The sequence below is a fragment of the Balaenoptera physalus genome (assembly GCF_965194825.1).
Source record: "Balaenoptera physalus genome assembly, chromosome: 16".
NCBI lineage: Eukaryota > Metazoa > Chordata > Mammalia > Artiodactyla > Balaenopteridae > Balaenoptera > Balaenoptera physalus.
The window spans coordinates 13,284,843-13,305,513 of NC_138898.1; the positions used below are offsets into that span (position 1 = coordinate 13,284,843).

The 20,671-nt window shown below is 51.1% G+C and overlaps 1 protein-coding gene across 6 annotated transcripts in view; it reads left to right on the forward strand.

Annotated features, from left to right (window-relative positions):
- The first annotated feature begins 2,952 nt into the window (after positions 1-2,952).
- Positions 2,953-20,671, forward strand: part of SULF2 (sulfatase 2) — a 143,953-nt gene continuing 126,234 nt past the window's right edge. For 3 of the 6 annotated variants that reach the window (XM_082431389.1, XM_082431393.1, XM_082431392.1), the window contains exon 1: positions 4,522-4,678. The gene's annotated coding sequence lies outside the window, so the exon portion shown is untranslated. The other 3 variants (XM_082431391.1, XM_082431394.1, XM_082431390.1) reach the window with 2 other exon arrangements.

The following is a 20,671-nucleotide window of genomic DNA, read 5'->3' on the forward strand; positions in this document are numbered from 1 at the left end:
CATTATCACAGTATCTCAAGAAATGTAAACAGTGTTTCTCTAATGCAATTGCAGTTCTACAGACGAGACAGCTTGGGTCTAAGTGAAAACTCAGCAGAATTAACCGCAAATTCTCCATGTTATGGATGATGCTGGGATTTGTATTTGAAAACCCATGCAAAACTGTCCCCACTGAGGAGCTGAGAAGTTGGATCCCAATTCCCCGGGGGTGACTCTGCCGCCTCTTCGGCTTTGTAGAAGCAAATTACAGCCAAACTTGTGTGGATTATTGAAGCCACCTGTGCCCCACTTCGGAGGCTCACTCACATTCCCAAGCCTCCCCTCTGCGGTCCTGTTTCTACTCTCAACGTTTCTCCTTGACACGCAAATTTGTTCGAGAGAGTTAAAACTCGATTTTTACAATCTCATAAAATCCCATCTACTCCAACCCAAATGCAGCCAGAAGCGCTTGGACAATCAGATTGAGTTCCAGCCTCTTGATGGAGATAAACACGGCAGGAATGATTTTTTTTTTTTTAATTGTTGCATAGGAGTCCCAGAAATAGAAGAGCATTCTGGCTGAGCCAGGTCGATAGAACCAGACGGGCGTTCTGCACAAAGGGAACACACGGGAGGAGGAAAGGGGACTTGTGGGTGTCAAGGGAAAGGTCCCCTGAGGTTAAACCAACAAGGAGGTGGGGAGTGGCATGAGAAGCTTGAAAAGCCCGATTATCCAACCAGGACCAGGACAATCACGGCGAGAGATGCCACCAGAGTGAGGAGGGACACGGAGGAGAAAGGCCGTCCCAGATGGTGTGGTTGGAGACCAGCAGGGGCTGCAGAATCAGGAGGTGGAAGGACCTGAGACTTACACTGAGGCCCCACCCAGGTCCCCGCCCAGTCATGGCTGAGTGACTTCCCAGGCTGGTGGGCATCTGAGCCTCTGAGGCCCCTCGTGTCTCCCAGGCAGACCCTGAGCTCCCAAATGGGGCCAGGAGTCCCCACCTGCCTGGAGGGAACATGGAAAACTTAGGCCGAGGCCTCGGACCGAGAGGACCATGGGTTTGCTGAGAATTATAGGACATAGAACGTGGCCGGAGGGCACTTTGCAGACCTGTGAGTGTCTGAGCTGGCGAGTGAAGTCCTGACCTGAAGCCCGATCCACGGCATCTGCCTACAATGGACACACGTACGTGACTGCACACATACACGGGCACGTGTACACATACATGAAGAGGCACTCATACACAAGATCCATCTCCTTCCTAATAAAGGATAAGGGGCAAGTCACAGGCATCACCATGTTTCGTCTTTGAACAGCAACAGCGGAAAGAATAAATATCCAAAAAAGATAATCAAATGACACCATCTCAGCCCCACCTATAGCCCCACAAAGGCGACTGTGAGCTGCCCCTCCACTACTGGGGTTCCCTGATGAGGAGACAAGGATGGAGGAGAAAACTGCAGGCACAGCCCATTTAGGGAAGGGAGAGCCGTTCATCAAGATGTGAGGCTTACCTCTTCACCATCACCGACGAAAAATGGTGGGACCCCCCCCCAACCTTTTGGCCTCATCTTTGCGGAAGGGACACATTTGCTGCAGAGCCTCTATTACCGTGCTATCCGGGAGAAGTATAAAGCTGGCTATGTATGTAACTTGTTTTCTTTTTCTTTCTTTTTTTTTTTTGTTTTGGCCGCACCCTGCGGCATATGGGATCTTAGGTCCCCAACCAGGGATTCCCAACCAGGCCTCATGAATGTGAGGCCTGAAGGAAGGCAGTGTGTTTTTGAACTTGTTTTCAGTGGAATTCCCCTCTACCTCTGCAATATTCTCCAGAACCCAACATAACACGTAGGCAAAAGGCAGATCTCACTTCCCTCGTCCACCCCAGGCCCCTGAGACACCCCCATGGGGCTCTGAGGTCCCAGTTAGAAAATTGCTGCCACAGGGAAAACATGTCCCAAAGCCAGGCACAGCCTCAAGTGGGTCAAAATCCCATTTGTCAACTTTGTGACCTTGATTAAGACCCTTTACCTTTCTGAGCATCAGTTTTCTTGAAAGATGAAGAGGATTACATGAGGTAACCTGGTGAAAACACTCGGCCGTGGACCACAGAACCTACTAGAGCTACACTGTCCAATATGGGGTTCCCTAGCCCCATGTGGTTGGTCTGAATTGAGAGCTGCTGTAAGTGTAAAATCCATACTGGATTCCAAAGACTTAGTAAGAAAAAAGAATGTAAGATATCTCATTAATAATTTGTATATTGATTATATGTTGAAGTGATAATATTTTGGATATACTAGGTTAAATAAACTATTATTAAAGTTAATTTCACCTGTTGCTTTTTTTTTTCCAAGGCAGCTACCAGAAAATGTTAAATTACATACATAGCTAGGACTTCCCCGGTGGTCCAGTGGTCCAGACTGCCTTCCAATGCAGGAGGCGTGGGTTCCATCCCTGGTTGGGGAACTAAGATCCCACATGCCACAGGGTGCGGCCAAAACAAAAAAAAAAGGAAAAAAATTACATACTTAGCCGGCTTTATACTTCTCCCGGATAGCACGGTAATAGAGGCTCTGCAGCAAATGTGACCCTTCTGCAAAGATGAGGCCGAAAGGGTAGGGGTCCCCACTACTTTTCATTGCTGATGGTGAAGAGGTAAGCCTCACACTTTGATTCAAGGCAAAAAGAGGGCAGAGGATCAGCAACCTCAGTGGTCCCAAGAGGTGGACACCAGAATCTGATCTGGAAAAGCAAGTTCCAGGTTTTTCTGATTTACTTAGACTGTAAATTGATCTGGGGTAGCTAAGGGAGATTATGGCGGGGAGAGCCTAGAGCCCCCAAAGGAGTCAGGACACTCAATTTGAATTTCCGATAAACAATGAAGAATTTTTTAGTATAAGTATATCCTCATGGACCTTCTGTATTTTTATTTACTAAATATGACAACCCCAGCTAGCATGAAAGACGACTGCGGCAGAGAAAGGAGATGCTGTGTTGGAAAGTAACAATGGCCTGGGATTTAAAACAACATAACTCTGAAGCCAAATGTGTTGGGTTCAAATCCTGGGTCCACTACTTACAATTGTGTAATATTGGTATAATAATACCTCGTAAGAGTGTTACCAGGTTTACCTCAGTTACTGCTGCCTGCAAGTATACCTATCTACAGCTGAGTCTTTTTTCCCTTAGCAGCTCAGCTGGGCTTTCTGCAGCTACTAGTCGGTTCTCTACCGGCTCATTGCCCATCCCTGTCAGCCCGGTCCCCCTCTGGCCTCTTCTGCGACGCTGGGGACAGTGGAAAGTGCGGTAGACAGCACCACCTTGAGTCGAATTCCTCCCCTTTCGGAGGAAGCCACTTTCTCCTCCTTTCTTTCCTATTCCCGGACCATTTCTGGGCAACGGCAGCTATTTTCACGTGAGCTCAAGTTAATGTCTCGGGGAGATTCCTGGGCGCGTGGGCAGTTCACCCTGCGATCCAGCCGCGGGTCACGGCTCGAGCCGGCGTCTCCAAAAGCTAACGTGTGTGGTTCGAGGCGAGCGCGGGGCTTTCAGCGCAGACTGTCGGGTGTTTGCAGGCCGGGGCGAGCCCTTGTGAAAGCAGATAAAAGAAAACATTTATTAACGTGTCATTACGAGGGGAGTGCCCGGCCGGGACTGTCGCACGTCCCGAGGAACGCTTGGCTCCTTCCAGCTCAGAGGGAGGAGAAAAAGAAAGCGGAAAAGAGGCAAGGATTCTTTCTCTTCGCTTCCAGCCAAGTGGACCTGATCGATGGCCCTCCTGACTTTATTGCAATATTTGAGTTATTAGAGATGCCCTCCTCGTGTGTGTGTGTGTCAACACACACACACCCCCTCGCACGCACGGCTCCGGCCCGCGTCCCTCCCTCATTTCCAGCTCCTGGGCGAATCCCACAGCTGTTTCAACTCTCCGCCGAGGGCGAGCTGGAGCGAGTGTGTGTCGGGTGAGTGTGCGTCTGTGGCCCGGCGAGGGTGCGCGCTCGGCGCCGGGAGCGCGGCCAGCGGGGTCCCGAGGCATCAGGAGGCAGAGGGCTGCTCGGACCCCCGCTCTCTGCCGTTGCGCCGTCCGGGGCCAGACTTCGGGGCCGGGGCCGGACGCCGGGGACAGCAGGGCCGGGCCGTTCGGGCCGCCCGTCCTTCCAGCCAGAGGTAAAGAGCTCGCGCGCGCTGGGGCACCGGGAAGGCGCCGCGGCGGGGGCCCCCGCTGCTGCCGGCCCGCCGCTCCCCTCCCCGGCGCGCGCTCGCCTCCCCCGCGCGGAGCTGGGCTGCAGGCAGGCAGTCGGGGGGCCGGGCCGCACGGTGCCAAGGGGCTGGCTCGGGTGGCGCGGCCGGCCAGGCTGGGGCGATGCGAGAGCGGCCCGGGCAGGGCCCGGACCCGGACTTTGGCGAAGGCGGCGCGCCGGGGCGGGGGCCGGGGGGCGGTGGCGGCGGAGCCAGAGGGCGGAGAGGCGGCGGGAGGCGGCGGGAGGCGGAGGGAGGGGAGGAGGAGCGGCAGCGGCAGCAGCACTCGCTGGGGATGCAGCAGCGGCGGCGGCGGCGGCGGCAGCAGCAGCAGCAGCAGCAGCAGCGGCGGCGGCGGCGGCGCGGACTCCCCTGCGCCCCGCGGCCCGGCCGGGCTGCGGTAGAGGCGGCGGCGCCCCGCGCGCGGTGAGGCCGCCGGGGCCGTGCGCGCTGGTGAGTGGGGCGCGGGGGCCAGGTGGGCGGGGCGGGGGCTCCCCGCGGCCTGAGTCGGCCCCGGGGCGCGCGCGGCCGCGAGTGCTTCCCAGGTGAGCTTGGGGCCAGTCCCCACCGCCCGGCCCGGCCCCAGCGCAGAGCGCGGGCTACAGGGTGGCGCCGGCGCCGGCGGGCCGCGGGAGGACGACCCGTTTGACCCCTCTGGCGGGTTGGGCGAGCGGGCGAGGACTTTCCACTGCGCCCCTGACCCGCCGACGCGCCTCGCGGAGCCTTGGAGACCTCGGGGGCAGCGCTCCTGGACTCGCCGGCCGCAGGGGGATGGCCTCCTTGACCCCTCTGAGTTTAGACCCAACGGACCGGCTAGAAGCCAGACCACGTGGGGCTTGTCCGGGCAGGACACGGGAAAGCAGTGGACCGGATCTTCAGAGTGATAGGGAACTCGCACATACTGAAAGCAAATGGGATTATAAAGACAAATTTCCTCCCAAGCTGGGTCAGAACCAGTTCTCATCTCCTTGTAAAGAGATGCTCGCGTCCAGCCGCCCGAGGATTTCGGGAGTGTGGCAGTGAAGCTGCAGCGATTTCTAGGAGTGTACTTTTTTTTTTTTTTAATATTCTTTATAGTAGTTCATTCATTCGTTCTGCAAGCCTTTATGGAGCACCTCCTGGTGCCCGGCACCGCGTTATGATCCAGAGAAAAGCGATGAACAGACTCGAGTTCTGAGCACCACCAGCTTTCAGTTCACTTTGAGGGCAGCTAGGGAAAGAGATGCGGTCTAAGGGTGGGAAACAGTAAGGCGACACCCGCAAATCCTAGTTTTGCCCAATGACCTCTGTCCGCAACTCCCCGTGTAGACACTGAAGACCATGGCCTCTGCACACAGTAGGACAAGCCCAGACATTCATTTTGACAGACCCCCTTTTTCCTTCTCCTCTTCGCCCTTCCTGAAAGTTCTGAATCATTCCCTGCTCTCTCTCCTCTCTGGACAGCCTTTCCTGCAGCTTGTTTTAATCACTTTTTGAGTTAAAAGTCAATATTTAATTAACCAAGTCATTACATTTAGCTTACATTTGAATCTGGGTATTTGCACATCTGTGCATGTCGGGACACCCTCCCGCGTGCCCCTCCATCTGTCCCCTGCCTCTTTCCCACAGTGCCGCTCGCCCTTCCTTTGGGGCGGAGAAGGGAGGCTGCTCTTGAGCGGGTTCTCTGGGGGCCAGAGAAGCAGGGAGGATGGGCTTTCCCTGGAGGACACCCAGTGTCTCTCCCCGGAGCAGGAACAGTTACTCTCATCTTGTAGTTAATAGTGAAGGAGCTTTGCTATTGCTGCATCTCCACTACCCATTGCGGAGCCACTGGAGGGTTTTAATTAAATCGAAGGCATTCATTCCATGTAGAAAGGGGGTGGGGAGGACAGACTGAAGACCACTCACCTGGTGAGAGAGGTTCTCCCAGCTGTGCTTGCCCCACGTGTGCAGGAGAGAACGCATCACAACAGCCTGTCCGGGTGTGTAACTTAGTGTCCTCATAAGCAGCTCGGGGGGAGATGGTGGCGGGCAGGCTTGGCTGATGGCACGTTGGACGTTGGCTCATGAAAGATCTTCCTTGGGCCAAGTTTATGCACATAAATGCATGATGTCGGCATGGCTGCCATGGCTGAGAGTCAGTGTGGGTTTGGGCTTTGGGCTTTGTGTATATTTATTGGGTTTTTTTATTTGAATTTATGGCTTTGTCTGAAACCTTAATAACATGTTAAGTTTTCAAGCTTGAGGGTTGAGTGATGAGTTAATTGTAAAAAGCCTCCGCCTGGAGGAGGGCCACGCGGCTGTGTGTGAGACTGTGTGTGGTGTATGTACATGTGTGTGTCCCCTGCCCAACAACTCCCTTTAGCCGCCATCCCTAGGACCTAGCTGGTGTGCGGTCGCACACCCTCACACTTGAAGATCCTTTGGATTTGGGAATAATATTTCCCTCTTCCTTTCCCTGGATATGTTCACTTTATCTGTTTGGACCTGCCTCAAGGGGGCAGCTTCTGGTCTCCTGAGTTAGCCAGACAGGGAATCTGGCCCAACTCCATCCAATCTGTTCTTAGACTTCCTTCCCTCAGAAAGAGACTGAAAGCCTTGTCCTGCAGAAGAATATCATCATTTCTGACCATTTTGTATTTAAAAGAAAGGGTTTAGTCTAGACTTGATATGATAGTTAACACTTATGTAGTGTTTCATGGGCCAAGCACTGTTCTAAATCCTTAGGCATAATAACTCATTTCATTCACTCAAAACCCCTGGGAGGTAGGTCCTGTGATTGTCATCGTGTTAAAGAGGAGGAAACTAAGGCACTGAGAGGATCGTGACTTTCCAACAGCTGGTCGGTGGTAGAGCTGGGATTGGCGAGACCCTGGGCCTCCGGGGTCCACTCTGACCCACTGTACTCTCTTCCCTCCTTGGCATTTATTCCAAGTGTAGAAGAAACATGTGCAGTGGGGGAAAAAAAAACCCACAATTAGACGATCAAACTTTGAAAGGCAGAAGCCCCTCAGTAATCCCACTTCTCTCCAGAAACCTCCAGTGTATGGGGGAGGCTGGGTTTGTATTTTGGTTTCAGGGGTGAGGGATGCCTTGAGGAAAATACGTGATTGCCTGGCCACGTTTCCTGCTCCCTGCAAGTACACACACACTCTCCCTGAGTCAGGATGCAAAGGGATATATCACGCGGACTGACAGCCAAAAGCCATGAGATCTGAGGGGAGGGTTTGTGCCCAGTGAAGGCACAATGGCAAGAGGGTGAAAATTCTCCAAGAGGTGTGGCCCTCTTGTGGTTGGTGATGGAGTCGCATCGGCCTGTCCCTGGAGGGGTGGGGGAGGGGGGGGGATGGGGGTCCAGGGCCCTTTGTTTCAGGCCTGGGCCCTTTGTGACCAGTGGGTGTGGAAGGTAGGGCCTCCTCTCAGTGCTGACCTCCAGGTGAGGGAGACCTCACCCTGGCCTACCTTCCATGCACCTCCTTGTGATGGGCCCTGGCGGGGAATCTGCAGTGCCCCTGATCCATATGCAAGGCGCTGCCTAATTGGAAGACCATTAAGATCATTATAATTAATTGGCATCCTGATAAATGGCGTGTTTGCCTAACTGGGGTGGTTGCTAGGGAACCAGGCCTCACTCGGAGAGGAAAGGGGAAGTGGCGTTGGGCTGGCTGCAGGTGGGTGTCAGGGTTACAGACCCAGCGGGTTAACGGGTGGGAAGCGAGAGCCGTCCTCACCCGCATCTGCTGGTGTTTACTGGGCAGCTGCTGTGTGCAAGTCGCAAGTGGATTATCAGGGGTACTTTCCTAGAAGGACTGGGAAGTAACCGGGATCTTTTCTCTTGTAAGCAACAGAAAGTAGGGGGAAAAAAATCTCAAATCAATTTAAGAAGAGAAAGGGACTTACTGGCTTTCATGACCAAAAAATGCTAAGGTAACAGCTTCAGGCGCAGCTGAGTCAGGGCTCAGATTTTGCCCTGAGAATCTGTTCCTCTCCATCTCTGCTCTTTCTTCCACGGGGCTGGTTTCTCTCTCCAGCTCTGAGAGGCGGGCAGGCTCTAGCACCGTGGTCGGGAGAGCCCCGCTGCGTGGCTACCTGCCCAGTTATGTGATCCACGGCACATTACTTAACCTTTCTACGCCTCAGTGTTCTCATCCAGCAAATGACGATGATCATAGCGCCTCTCTCCTGGCTGGTAGGAAAGGCGAAAATGAGATCATCAATGTCAAGTGCTTATCATGGTGTCTGACACAGGCAAGCCCTGGGGAAACATCGGCTGTTCTCATGATTAAGGAGTTGAGCTCAAGAGCTGTCCTCTCATCCTCTCTGGTTCGAGCCCCTTTTCTGGTAATGCCCACCCAAGCCCCAAGCGTCCCTCCGATTAGACTGTTTTATGTCACGTGCTCACTCCACATCAGTCACTGGCCATGGAAATGAGTCAATGACCAGGGGCTTAGGCCAGGCTCCCAGGCTCCACCCTGGAGCTGGGGGAAGACCAACTAAGACCCCAGAGCCCCAGAGGACACCAGGGAAAGGGAGCCTGGCTGCTGCGGAGGCAGACCGCCAATGCCTATGATGAGGGGGGGACATGAATGTGAGACATGATGGCCAGATGAACCTGCTTCCAATTTGGTCGAGGGGGTACCACAGAAACAGCTGCTCAGTGGGCAGTATCCCCTGCCCCTCCACTGAGGTTAACAGGCATTGGAGGCTGGACTTTTCTGCCTTAGTGTCTGACAGGTGCTACCTGGCCTGAATTCTGTGATTTCTTTTTTTTTTTTTTTTTTGCAGGTAAGGTTTTATTGGGGCCCCTGCCGCTGCAGGGGGCAGCAAGAACAAGTAACAGGTTCCCTTGCTAGCTCGCTCCCTCAGGGTGGTGTGAGCTGATTCCTTATATGGGGTGAGGGTAGGGGTGTGTCCAGGGGTCGGGCTGGAGCTGTGGCTTAGATGGTCTGCCCACCCCTTAGGTGGTGCTGTGTGCAGGGGGCATGCGCAGTACCCTGCTTTTGCTCCGGGCTTTTTAGAAGTGGTGGTTGGTCTCTTTGGTCTCTTTGTATCTTGTTGTCCAGAATTTGCCCCAACTGTGCATGCACACAGTTATTTTTAATCCCTTATAGTTTCTTTGTATTTTGTCGCTCGAGGAGACGTTTGAGCAGGTGCGAGAACTGCGGCACTGCAGCAGAGGGTCCCAGGTCCCAGCCTGTCTCATTTCCCGCAAGAGACTCTACACCTTTATTCTTAAGGGGTAAGGGGCTGAAGGTCTCTTCTTCTGAAACTCTTCCTCCTGGATGGGCTACAGACCCTAGTGTCTTCTAGGCTCCAACAGTTTGAAGTAAGGCTCATGACGGCTCAAGGCATTCAACCCATTCCAGCGGAGAGTGGCCCAGGTCCCTACAGGTCCTTGAAACAGTCAGCGAGGGACTTCTACAATTCTGTGATTTCTCGTGGGGCAGTGTTTGCCCAACCTTCCACCACGAGAGTCGTCCGGAGGTATTTGTTAAAAAGCTCAAATTCCAGACCCTGCTGAATCAAACTCCCAGGGAGGGCCCTGGCTGCTGGAGGGGAACCAGAGTGCCCTGTGTGTGTGTGTGCGTGTGTGTGTGTTCCGCATCAGCAAAGAGGTGGAAAGAGGGCCCTCGAGTGTGCATATCTTGTACTCCTGTCTGATGCAGGGTTAGCCGGAAGGCAGAGGAAATGCTCTAAGTGAGATCGGGCATATAAAGGTGTTCTGGAAACTGCAGTACAGATTAAGAGATCATTCCTCTTATTTGTCAGTGCACACGTGTTTATTGAGCAGCTGTTGTGTGCCAGGCACTGTGTTAGGCGTTAGGATGAACAAGAGAGAACCTTGCTCTCATGGATTACATTCCAGAGGGTGAGAAAGCAGATAATACACAAGCAAACAAGTCCGAGGCTCTTTCAGAAAGTGACAGGCTCTACGGTGGAAACAAGATAGTGATGTGATGGGAAATGATGGGGAGTGGGGGAGGGCAACTTTTGGCAGGTGGTCAAGGGCGGCCTCTCTGAGGATGTGACTTTTGAGTTTTGACCTAACTTTTGAGATGAGCCAACCTGGGGAAGATCTAGAGGAAGAGCATTCCAGGTAGAAGGAACAGCCAGTGCAAAGGCCTGGAGGTGGAGAGGAGTGGCCTGTTCAAGACACCTGTTTAAAACACAAATAGAAGTCCAGTGGGGTGAAGGGTAGTGAGTAAGCGGGGGCAGTGGGGGAAGGGGGAGGGATGAGGTCAGTGGTGAGAAATGGGGGCCAGGGTGAGAAATTTAGATTTTATTTCAAAGGAAATGGAAAACCACTGCAGAGTTTTAAGTCAGGGAATGACAGGATTGGTGTTTTAAAAAGATCTCGGTGGCTACCACGAGAGGGATGCTTTGCAGGTGGAAGCAGAGACATGAGGATGGTGAGCTGATATTGGCCAGGATTTTGGTGGTAGTAATGGAGATGGAGTGAAATGGGTGGATTGGAGATATATTTTGGGGGCAAAGCCAGTGGAACTTTCTGGTGGATTGGATACTCAAAATGAGGGAAGAGCTGTAGTGTTACCAACCAAGGACAACTTTGCCCCCCAGGAGACGTTTAGCAAGGTCTGGAGATGTTTTTGGTTGTCACAACTAGGGAGGAAATGCTACTGGTATCTGGTGGGCGGAAGCCAGGGATGCTGTTAAACACCCTACAATGTGCAGGACACGCCCCACAGCAAAGAATGACTCGGCCCCAAATACCTCTAGGGCCGAGGATCAAAGATGACTGGGCAGCTTGGTGTATGGTGATTCCTAAATAGGGGAGACGAGGAGAGAAGGTTTGGAGGAGGCAGGATGATCCAGGATGTAGTTGTGGAAATGTCGGGTTTGAGATGACACTCGACCTGGGTGGCGGAAAGCTCACTGGGTGCTGATACACAAGTCTGGAGCTGGTTGGTACTGGCAAGTGAAATTTGAGAGTCATCAGTACATCCATGTTATTTTAAGCCCTGGGACTGGACACGATCATCTAGGGAGAATGTATTTTGTTCCCTGGTGGGCTTTCCTCCCTCCTCCCCCGCTCCAGTGCCTGTCATGCATCAATTGGATGAATATTTTTAGCACATCCCACATGCTCACCTCTTTATGATGCTCCTGAGAAATTCCCAAAGGCTCAGGCTGAGCCCCTTCACCCCACCTTGTCCATCTACTCATTGCTCAGTGATTAGCAGACAGAGCTAAATAGTCATTACTCTGCAACAGATGCCCTCGGGAAACTGCTTAAGTTCATATGGGATCCTGGGCCTTACAGGCAGCACAGTGCCTCCTTGGTAGAACAGCTGGTTGCATGGTCTTCAGAGCTTCTCCTCCAGCCCAGACCCAGACTTCATGGAATTTTCTCTAACCAGCATCCGCTACTGTTTTGAATTGTCCACAGTCTCTTAATATGATTCCAAAACACATGCTGCCCAGTGGCCCTGGCCTCTGGCATGTAGCTTCATCTTACGAAAGGCCTGTATCCACTGCTTTATACACCTGGGCCTTGCTTGAAACTTGGATAAGTTCTATCCCAAACTCAGAGTCGTTATGAGCAGGGCTTGTGTGTGTGAGCTGATGGACAGGGCCATCCCCGGGGACCATGAACAGTACCCGAGATGTGTTTGGCCAGGTGGAAGACAGATGTGTTAGGAGAAGAATGCTGCCAACAGCTTTTCTTATTGGCTGGAGACCAGGGTCCCAGCGGGTGACTTGACCCACCTCAGCAGCCAGAAAAAGGGAGTGTTTTTAGCCACAAAAGTCCAGGAGATGTTCATGCTCTAGTGAAAATCAGATCATCCAAAAGCAGCATTTCTGGCCTGTTCTAGAGACGGGCACTGTCCACAGACTTCTGATTGCAGGCTACTTACCTTGATATTTCAGAGAGGAGGAAAGCCTACTAGAGTCTTAGTGGTTTGGAGTCCTAGTCATTTGAGTGTGAATCAAGATGTGTTCACTGCAAGTAATAGAATTCCTGGCTGAGAGTGGCTTATGCAGTAGCAACACTTAATTCTCACATAATGAGAATCCAAAGCAGGAGAGCCCGAGGGCCAATTTGTTGGTAAAAAATAATGTCATCAGGGACCCAGGATGTTCCTAGCCTGTTCCTCTGTCCTCAACTTCATGGTCTTTGTTGCTTCATGATCTCAAGATGGCTACCACAGCTCCAGACATCACATCCCCCTACAAAATGGGAATAAAGAGCAGGATTCCTTGCCATCTGTCTTTTAATTAGAGAGCAAAATCCTTCCAAGAACACCCCCACCCCAGCAGACTTAGCTTTAGCTTCATTGGCCTGGGGTTGGGTTTTGTACTAGCCTCTAAGCCAAACACTGACAAAGGGAAATAGGGTATTTATGTTCGGTCTAGCTTAGTGGTTCCCCAAATTAGCAGGTCAAACACTCTCTTCTTATAATAAACATATTTTGCCAAGTTTACCTGAAGTAAATTCATAGATAATATAATCTGTCTATACATATATTTTAATCAATAAAGTACCCTGACTGTAATTTAAAGAAAAGCTAAAAAGGAAAGTGATTTATAATTAAACATATATATTGCAGCCTATGAACACTTAGACACAACTACATTAGAAGGTGTAATGAAGCAGTCAGATGCTCACACTAGTGTAGAATCACATAAATCTGACAGCTCCAAATGCAGTGGGATACAGATGTTTGGTTTTGGCAACTTGAAGACCACAAGGGCTATGGCCATAAGTAATATGATTTTCAAAAAATAGAACAATTTACCAAAATTTCCAAATGGAACAAACTACAGTCTTCCCTCAGTTTACTTAGTGGTTGCATTCCTGGAAAATTCAGCGTAGGGTAGAACCACACAAATACATCTTTGGTGTTTATATGTGAAGTGGAGTTCATGTCTAAGGTCAGGCAATGTAAAAGCTTTTTCACTTACATGAATGTCTGGTGGGATGTCCAAAAGTCATGCTGGAAATGGGGCGATTCTTCACTGCGTGGAGCATTGCGTTATCCACCATCCCTGCAACCCCACTAGACACCAGAAGTATCCCCCAGTCATGTGACAACCAAAACCTCACAAATTCCAGAGAAACACCTCTTTGGGGAATGATTTCACCCCCTTGAGAACCACTGACTTAGACTAATGCTGGTTTGTTGCCAGGGTGGGGGAAGATCCACCCCCTGAAAAAAACTGGGGTCCTGTAGACCAGGGAATGACCGGAAGGGGAGGCACCCACAGTTTCTGCCTCAGAGTTGTCCCCAAGCCCCTCTTTCTGCCCCTCACCCTCCTGTTGACATGTTCCTAAAATGTCCCAGTCCAGCTAGTGAAATAAACCCATGTGGTTGGCGTGGACCAGCCTCTCCAGTGAATGGGGTGATGAGTTCTTGGGTTAATCTGGGTATCAGTGGTTTCCACCTGGGCAGGAGATGAAGATGGTACAGAGGATTGAACATAACTCCCTGAGAATCCAAGTGTCATAATGGTTAAGGACGTAGACTCCAGAACCAGACTTCCTGGTTCAGATCCCAGCTTGGCCACTCAGAAGCTGGGTGGAGCTGGGCAAGTCACTTGACCTCTCTGAGCCTGAGATCCCTCTTCTGTAAAATGGGGGCAATCCCAGTAGACTCCTCCTAGAATTACTGTGAAACACTAGAACAGTGTGTGGGTGCATGGAAATTGCCTCAACAGGCAGATGTTATTGCTGTCATAGTTATTATTGCTTATATTTGTAGATACTTTTTAGCTTTTTAAAATTGAGATATAATTGATATGTAACATTGTATTCATTTTAGGTATACAACGTAATGATTTGATACATGTACACATTGCAAAATGGTTACCCAGTAAGTGTAAACATCCATTGCCACACATAGTTGCAGTTTTTCCTTGGGATGAGAACTTTTAAGATCTACTCTCTTAGCAGCTTTCAAATATACAGTACAGTATAGTTAACTGCAGTCACCATGCTGTACATTATATCCCCAAGACTTATTTATTTATTTTATATCTGGAAGTTTATATCTTTGACCACCTTCACCCATTTTGCTCATCCCCCACCCCCCGCCTTTGGCAACCACCAATGTGTTCTCTGTAGCTATGAGTTCAGTTATGGGTTTGTTTTTTGTTTTTAGATTTAGATCATGCAGTATTTGTCTTTCTCTGATTTATTTCACTTAGCGTAATGCACTTGAGGTCCATCCATGTTGTCGCAAATGGCAAGAGTTCCTTCTTTTGTATGGCTGAATAATCCATTATAGACATATACCACATTTTCTTTACCCATTCATCCATCAGTGGACACTTAGATTGTTTCCATATCATGGCTACTGTAAGTAATGCTTCACTGAACATTAAGGGGGGGGGGGGGGTGGTCAGTGCAGATAGCTTTTCGAGTGATTTGATTTCCTTGGGATAAATACCCAGAAGTGGAATTGCTGGATCATGTGGTAGTTTTTTGGTTTTTTGTTTTGTTTTTTTGGCTGCGTTGGGTCTTCATTGCTGCGCACGGGCTTTCTCTAGTTGAGGCGAGCGAGGGCTACTCTTTGTTGCGGTGCACGGGCTTCTCATTGCGGTGGCTTCTCTTGTTGCAGAGCACGGGCTCTAGGCGCATGGGCTTCAGTAGCTGCAGTGCATGGGCTCAGTAGTTGCGGCTAGCAGGCTCTAGAGAGCACAGACATCAGTAGTTGTGGCTCGCGGGCTCTAGAGCGCAGGCTCAGTAGTTGTGGCGCACGGGCTTAGTTGCTCCACGGCACGTGGGATCTTCCGGACCAGGGCTCAAACCCGTGTCCCCTGCATTGGCAGGCGGATTCTTAACCACTGCGCCACCAGGGAAGTCCCTCATGTGGTAGTTCTATTTTTAATTTTTTGAGGAACCTCCACACTGTTGTCTATAGTGGCTGCGTCAGTTCTTTTTAGCTTTTGAAGTGCTTTTACACCTAGCATCCTGTGTGGTCTTTTCAGCCACTCCGTTCATAAGCAAAGCCATTGGCTTCCCTCCTGCTGATAAGGAACGTCCGGCTCTGAGAGACAGGAGCAGGCTGAAGGCATAACTGGGCTTAGCGATTGATTCTGTGGCTTCCTGAGCTGATGAGCTACGTCATGTCCACCCCCAACCCTGCCCCGCCCACCTCCTCTTTTAGGCCTCAGTGAGTCCATCTCAGGAAAGGAGCTGACCTGTAGGGGAAGGACCTATAGGACAGGGCCCTGAGGGTGTCCTAGGAGCCCAGGATGGGGCTTCTCACCATGTGCACAGGGAGATGCTTGTGAATGGAGCCGAGGTTCCTAACAGAATCTCCAGGGGGGCTCTTAAGTTCCAGTGCCCAGGCCATACCCAGACCAATTAAATCAGCACCCCTGGGTGGGGGGAGGGGCAGGCATCAGGCTATTTTAGAGCTCCCAGATGATTCCAATGTGCAACTGAAGCTGAGGGCTGCTGAAGCAGGAGAGTAGGTGCTAGAAAGGGTGCATTTCTGCAAAACCCCAAAAGGGCTTGTAGGAGCTGGCAGCTCCTCGAATAAAACCCTCCCTCCAGGGGCCCGCTGCACCCATAATAAAGTCTACTTTGCCCTGTACCGCCTGGCCTCCACCTCCATCTCACTCCACTCAGCATATTACACCCAGTCACACTGGCCTCCTCTGTGTTCCTTGGCTGCATCAGTGCCTGTTCCAACCTCAGGGCCTTTGCTCTTCCTTTTCCCGCTGCCTGGACCGCTCTTCATAGCATCACAAGTCTGGCTCCTCTTGATCCTTCAGGTCTCAGCTCAAATGCCACCTCCTCAGAATGTCAAGAATGCCTGCTCGGTTTATGTTTATAGCACTTTTCACTCTCTGGAATTACCTGGATTTACTTATTTGCTTCTTTGTCCTTTGTCCTCTTGCTAAAAATTACGCCCCATGCTTGTGGGGACCTTGTTTGTATCCCGGTACCTAGAACAAGGCCTGGCACTCTGAGTGCTCAGGAAATATTTTGGGGAAGAAAGAATCAAGGAAGGAGGCTTGGAGATGTGCTGGTGGATCTGAGTCTAGTGTTTGGGGATCCTTGCTCAAGGCAAGGGAGTCGAAACCTGTTTGTCATCTGCCAAAAGCACGGGTAAGAGTGGAGAGGGTTGCTCTCACCTAGTCACCAGTCCCTGTCCCCTCCCAGTACCCAGCCCAGTGGAGGAGCCAGGCTTTGTGCTAACATCCTTTTCACAGCAGCAGATACCTCCCTCATGCCACAGCAGGGACATCAGGCCCTGCAGAAGGGCTGGTGGAATGTTCTACTTCTGACCAGTCTCAGACCACGTGGGATATGTAAGTTAATCCGTGAGATCAGTGGCATGACCTTCTAATGAGGGATCGGTGACATGACCTTGTAATGAGGGGCTCTTAGATCGAAGATTTCTGCCCTGGGCCCTGAGAATGACAACTACCCCCCTTTCCCCAAGTTGTCCCCTCCTGAAAGAAGCTATCACCGTGCAGGAGACCTGCCTCTCTCACCTCCTTTCCGGGACCCACACACAACTGAGAAAGTTCTGCATGCCAGGTGGTGTTCTAAGTGCTTGCTCAGGGTGTCTTAGTCCATTCTGGCTGCTGTACTAGAAAACCAGAGACTGGGTGGCTTATGAACAACAAAAATTTATTTCTCACAGTTCTGGAGGCTGTGAAGTCCAAGATCAAGGTGCCAACAGTTTCAGTGTCTGGTGAGAGCCTGCTTCCTGGTTCATGGACGGCACCACCTTCTCTCTGTGTCCTCACATGGCAGAAGGGGCGAGGGAGCTCTCTGGGGTCTTTTATTAGGGCACTAATCCCATTCCTGAGGGCTCCACCCTCATGACCTAATCACCTTCCAAAGGTCACAACTTCAGATACCATGACATTGAGGATTAGGTTTCAACACAGGGATTTGGGGAGGATGCAAACATTCAGTCTGTAGCACAGGGATATTCTAATCCCCGTTTTACAGATGAACAAAGTGAGAGGTCTCCTTGCTCCGCCATCCTTAGTAATAGGACATCACAGGCTGGCTGACCAGTGCCCATATTCCGCTCACAGAAATGTTTTGTTTGACTTACACACTGTTTTTAACATTTTTTGAAGTTGGCAGATTTTTAACAACTGTGAGACTTCACATTTTAAAAATGAGAGTTTCCAGCTTCTGAAAAATAGACATGGGCCATATGTGGCCGCACTGGGCTCCTGTCCCCACTGATGGTATATTTTCCACTTTGCCACAGTCCTCCTCACCCCCATTCCCTATTGTCTGAAGGTACAACCAAGTTCATTTGCCATTTATCATTGCACTTGCCCTGCTGTTCCTCTCTCATGGAGCAATATTTCTGCGTTCGAATGCCTGTATCAAAAGTGGTAAAGTGAGAGATGGAGAGAAGGAGGCGTGCGGGTTTCAAGTTTTTCTTATACTTGGTTACGTTACCTGCCTGGCCCACGTGGGCATTTGAGTTTTTCCTTTGCTGTAACACTTTGTTCATACCAAATGGCCACCCTTCTAGGGACAATGCATTGGAACTTCAATTTATTATAACAATAACAAAATCTAGTATCTAATGGGTACTTGTTGCCAAGCATTTAATCTTCATGACAATCCTCTTAATCAGGACCTGTTATCATCTCCATTTCATAACTGAGGAAACTGAGGCAGTGTGTGTGATGCCCCCACCAGAATAGGAGCTCCTTAAGCTTGTTCGTCTTTGTGCCAGCTTACCGCTGTTTGAAACAGTGATTGAATGAATGAATGAATGATGTTCTCCTCTAAGTGTTCATCTGATGGGCCCCAGGAGACCAAAAATGTTGACTCATCATAGGTCATTGGAAACCTTCCCGTTGGAGGAACAGGCTCTAATCAGTGTCACTGCGGATTCTTTAGCTGTGTGTCTGCTGTGTAATGGATCACCCCCAGCTCAGTGGCTTAAAGCAATGATTATTTACTTATGACGAGTTTGTGAGTTGCCAGGTGGTTCTCCCGCTTCAAATGATATCAGCTGGAAGGTCCAAAATGGCTCCACCCGAACGGCTGGCAGCTAGTGTTGATGAAGAGATGGGAGCTCCTTTGGGGCCATCAGCTGAACGGCTCCATCCTCCTCCACAGGGCCTTTTCCCATGGCTGCTTGTCCTTCCTCACGGTATGGTGGTCTCAGGATAGCCTGACTTCTAAGAGCGCAAATGTAAAGGCTGCCAGGCCTTCTTAAGGCTTTCGCTTCAGAAGTGCTAGGGGCCTAGGAGCAGGAGTGGCTGGCAGCCTCCTGAAGGAGGGGTTCCAGTGAGATAAATGCACCCCTGCTTTTTTTTTTTTTTCCTGCTCTTGACATTCTATTTGAGTGTCAGGCGCCCAGTGAGAGAGTCTGATTGGCCAACTTTTGTCATAGGGTCACCCTTTGGTTACATGGCAGGAGAGGGCGGGGCATCTTGGCAGGGGAGAGAGAATCCTCAAAAGGAAATTGGGGTACTGTTGTCAAGAGAAGGGGACCAGATGCTGGACAGAAAAAAAGAGTTAGAAACCTCTGCACAGCCCCTGAGTAAGTGGCTCTGCCCCAGGATGAGCAGTTAACATTTTTGAAGAATGAATGAATGGAGGATGGATGGATGGATAGATGAATTTTTTTTTAAGTCTGGTATAAGTAGAATGCCCAAGTCTGTGCAGCAGCTCTTCCAGGGCAGGGGCCCCATAGTGCAGGCACTGCTGAGGGTTTGGGAGCCCCCCCCTCATTTTATGGGCCAAAGCGAGCTCCCAGCATATGCTCAGCATCCTCACCCCAAAGATGGGGCTGATTGGAGCTGGCCCCGGAAGGGAGAGCGTGCACGGTAATAAGGGACCGGCCTGCGCAGTGGGTGGGCTCCTGCCTCCCCAGACCCCGGCCCTCACTCCCTTTCTTCCAGCCACTGGGCACCTGGACACACAGTAACACCTGGTGACACCCAGTGAGTCCCCCAGAGAAACTGATCCCAGCTCAGAGAACACCTGTGACCCAGGCTGTCCCGCCACGTGACAGTCTATTTCCAGCTGCTAATTAGACAGCACAGCACTCCAGGGTTGGAAACAGACGTGTCATTCGAAATTCTCTCTGACTCCCATCTCTAAATTTAGTGGGTTATTTGGTAAAAGTTGCTTCAGACTCCCTCCCCTGCCTGTGAGTACAATCTTCTCAAATAATAGCTAAGTGTCAGGCCATTTCCAAGGTGAGCTAATGAGACGTGCCTCTCCTAATAGCAGGGGCCTGACGGGTGAGCATGGTGCCCATGGCTGTGGATTGGGTGAAAGGGAAGAAATAATTGGATTATTAATACCGAGCAGTCAAAATAGCCTTTCATCCCTTTTATGTTCTTCTCGAAGGAGACTACAGTCTCTGGAAACCTAAATATGGGTTCTGTGGGGGTAAACAGTGCTGAGAACGTGTGGGGTTAACAAGTGGGAGGGGGAGTGACTGGCATTGCCAGCCCTGGCCAGGCAGTCGTCGCCGAGAACCAGCCCGCAATTAGGCGTGAATAATGACTCTGTCACGGTCAGACTTTATTGCTTTTGGCCAAAAGCCCTTTGCAGAAATAACTTTGTAGCTTGCTGCCAGGGAAGCTTTTGTCCCCGGCCAAGACAAAACAACAAAGAACAGAGGTGGGAAGAACTGTATCTGATTCCCGTTTCCCCTAAACACCCGGGAAGGGCAGCAGGTGTGGCCTACCCGGAAGGCATGGGCGGGGGGGGGGGGGGGGGGGGGCAAGTGACGTCCAACCTCAGGTATGCCAGGCTGCCACTCCTGCTCCCTTCTCCTGCCATTCTGGTCTTTATTACGGTCTTCAAACCGACCCAGCTCATTCCCACCACAGGGCCTTTGCACTTGCTTTTTCCCTTGCTTAGAAAGCATCGCGCCCGCAACTGGCTTCTCACACACCTTCTGGTGTCAGCGCAGACCTCCTAGAGGCCTCCCCTGATTTACTCTATCCTGTCATCCTGACAACTCCCTTCAAAGCACTTACGATCATCTAAAATTCATCTTCATTTGTTAAATATGTGTCTCCCCCACCAGAATATCAGCTCCTTCAGGACAGAGGCCTGGCCTGCCTGGTGTTCACAGCTGTTTCCCAGCATTCCACACAGCACCTAGCACAAAGTAGGTGCTCAGAAAAGATCAGGTAGCTTCGAAGGGTTGCAAATGGGCCCCCAGCCAAGCTCCAGAGGAGCTTTGTTTGGCCCGCTCAGTGTTTAAAATGTATTGACTGTTTTTACTCTGAAAATGGCATCCCCACTGGTGTGGTCCAGTCCCCGCCCCTCCCTGTGACCCTAAATCCAGGCCATGTCACTCACTTCTCTTGCCTGGGCCCTGCAGGCATTTGAGTTTGTGTCCCCACTTTAGACAAAGGCCACTGCACACAGGTGTCTCTCCACAGGTGACCAAACAGCATCCAGAATTCCTGTGAGCCCAGGCGGTGGGGCAGTCCACTGGCCTCCCGCCCAGCCAGTCGCATTGACCGGATTGAGGCATGGTTCCC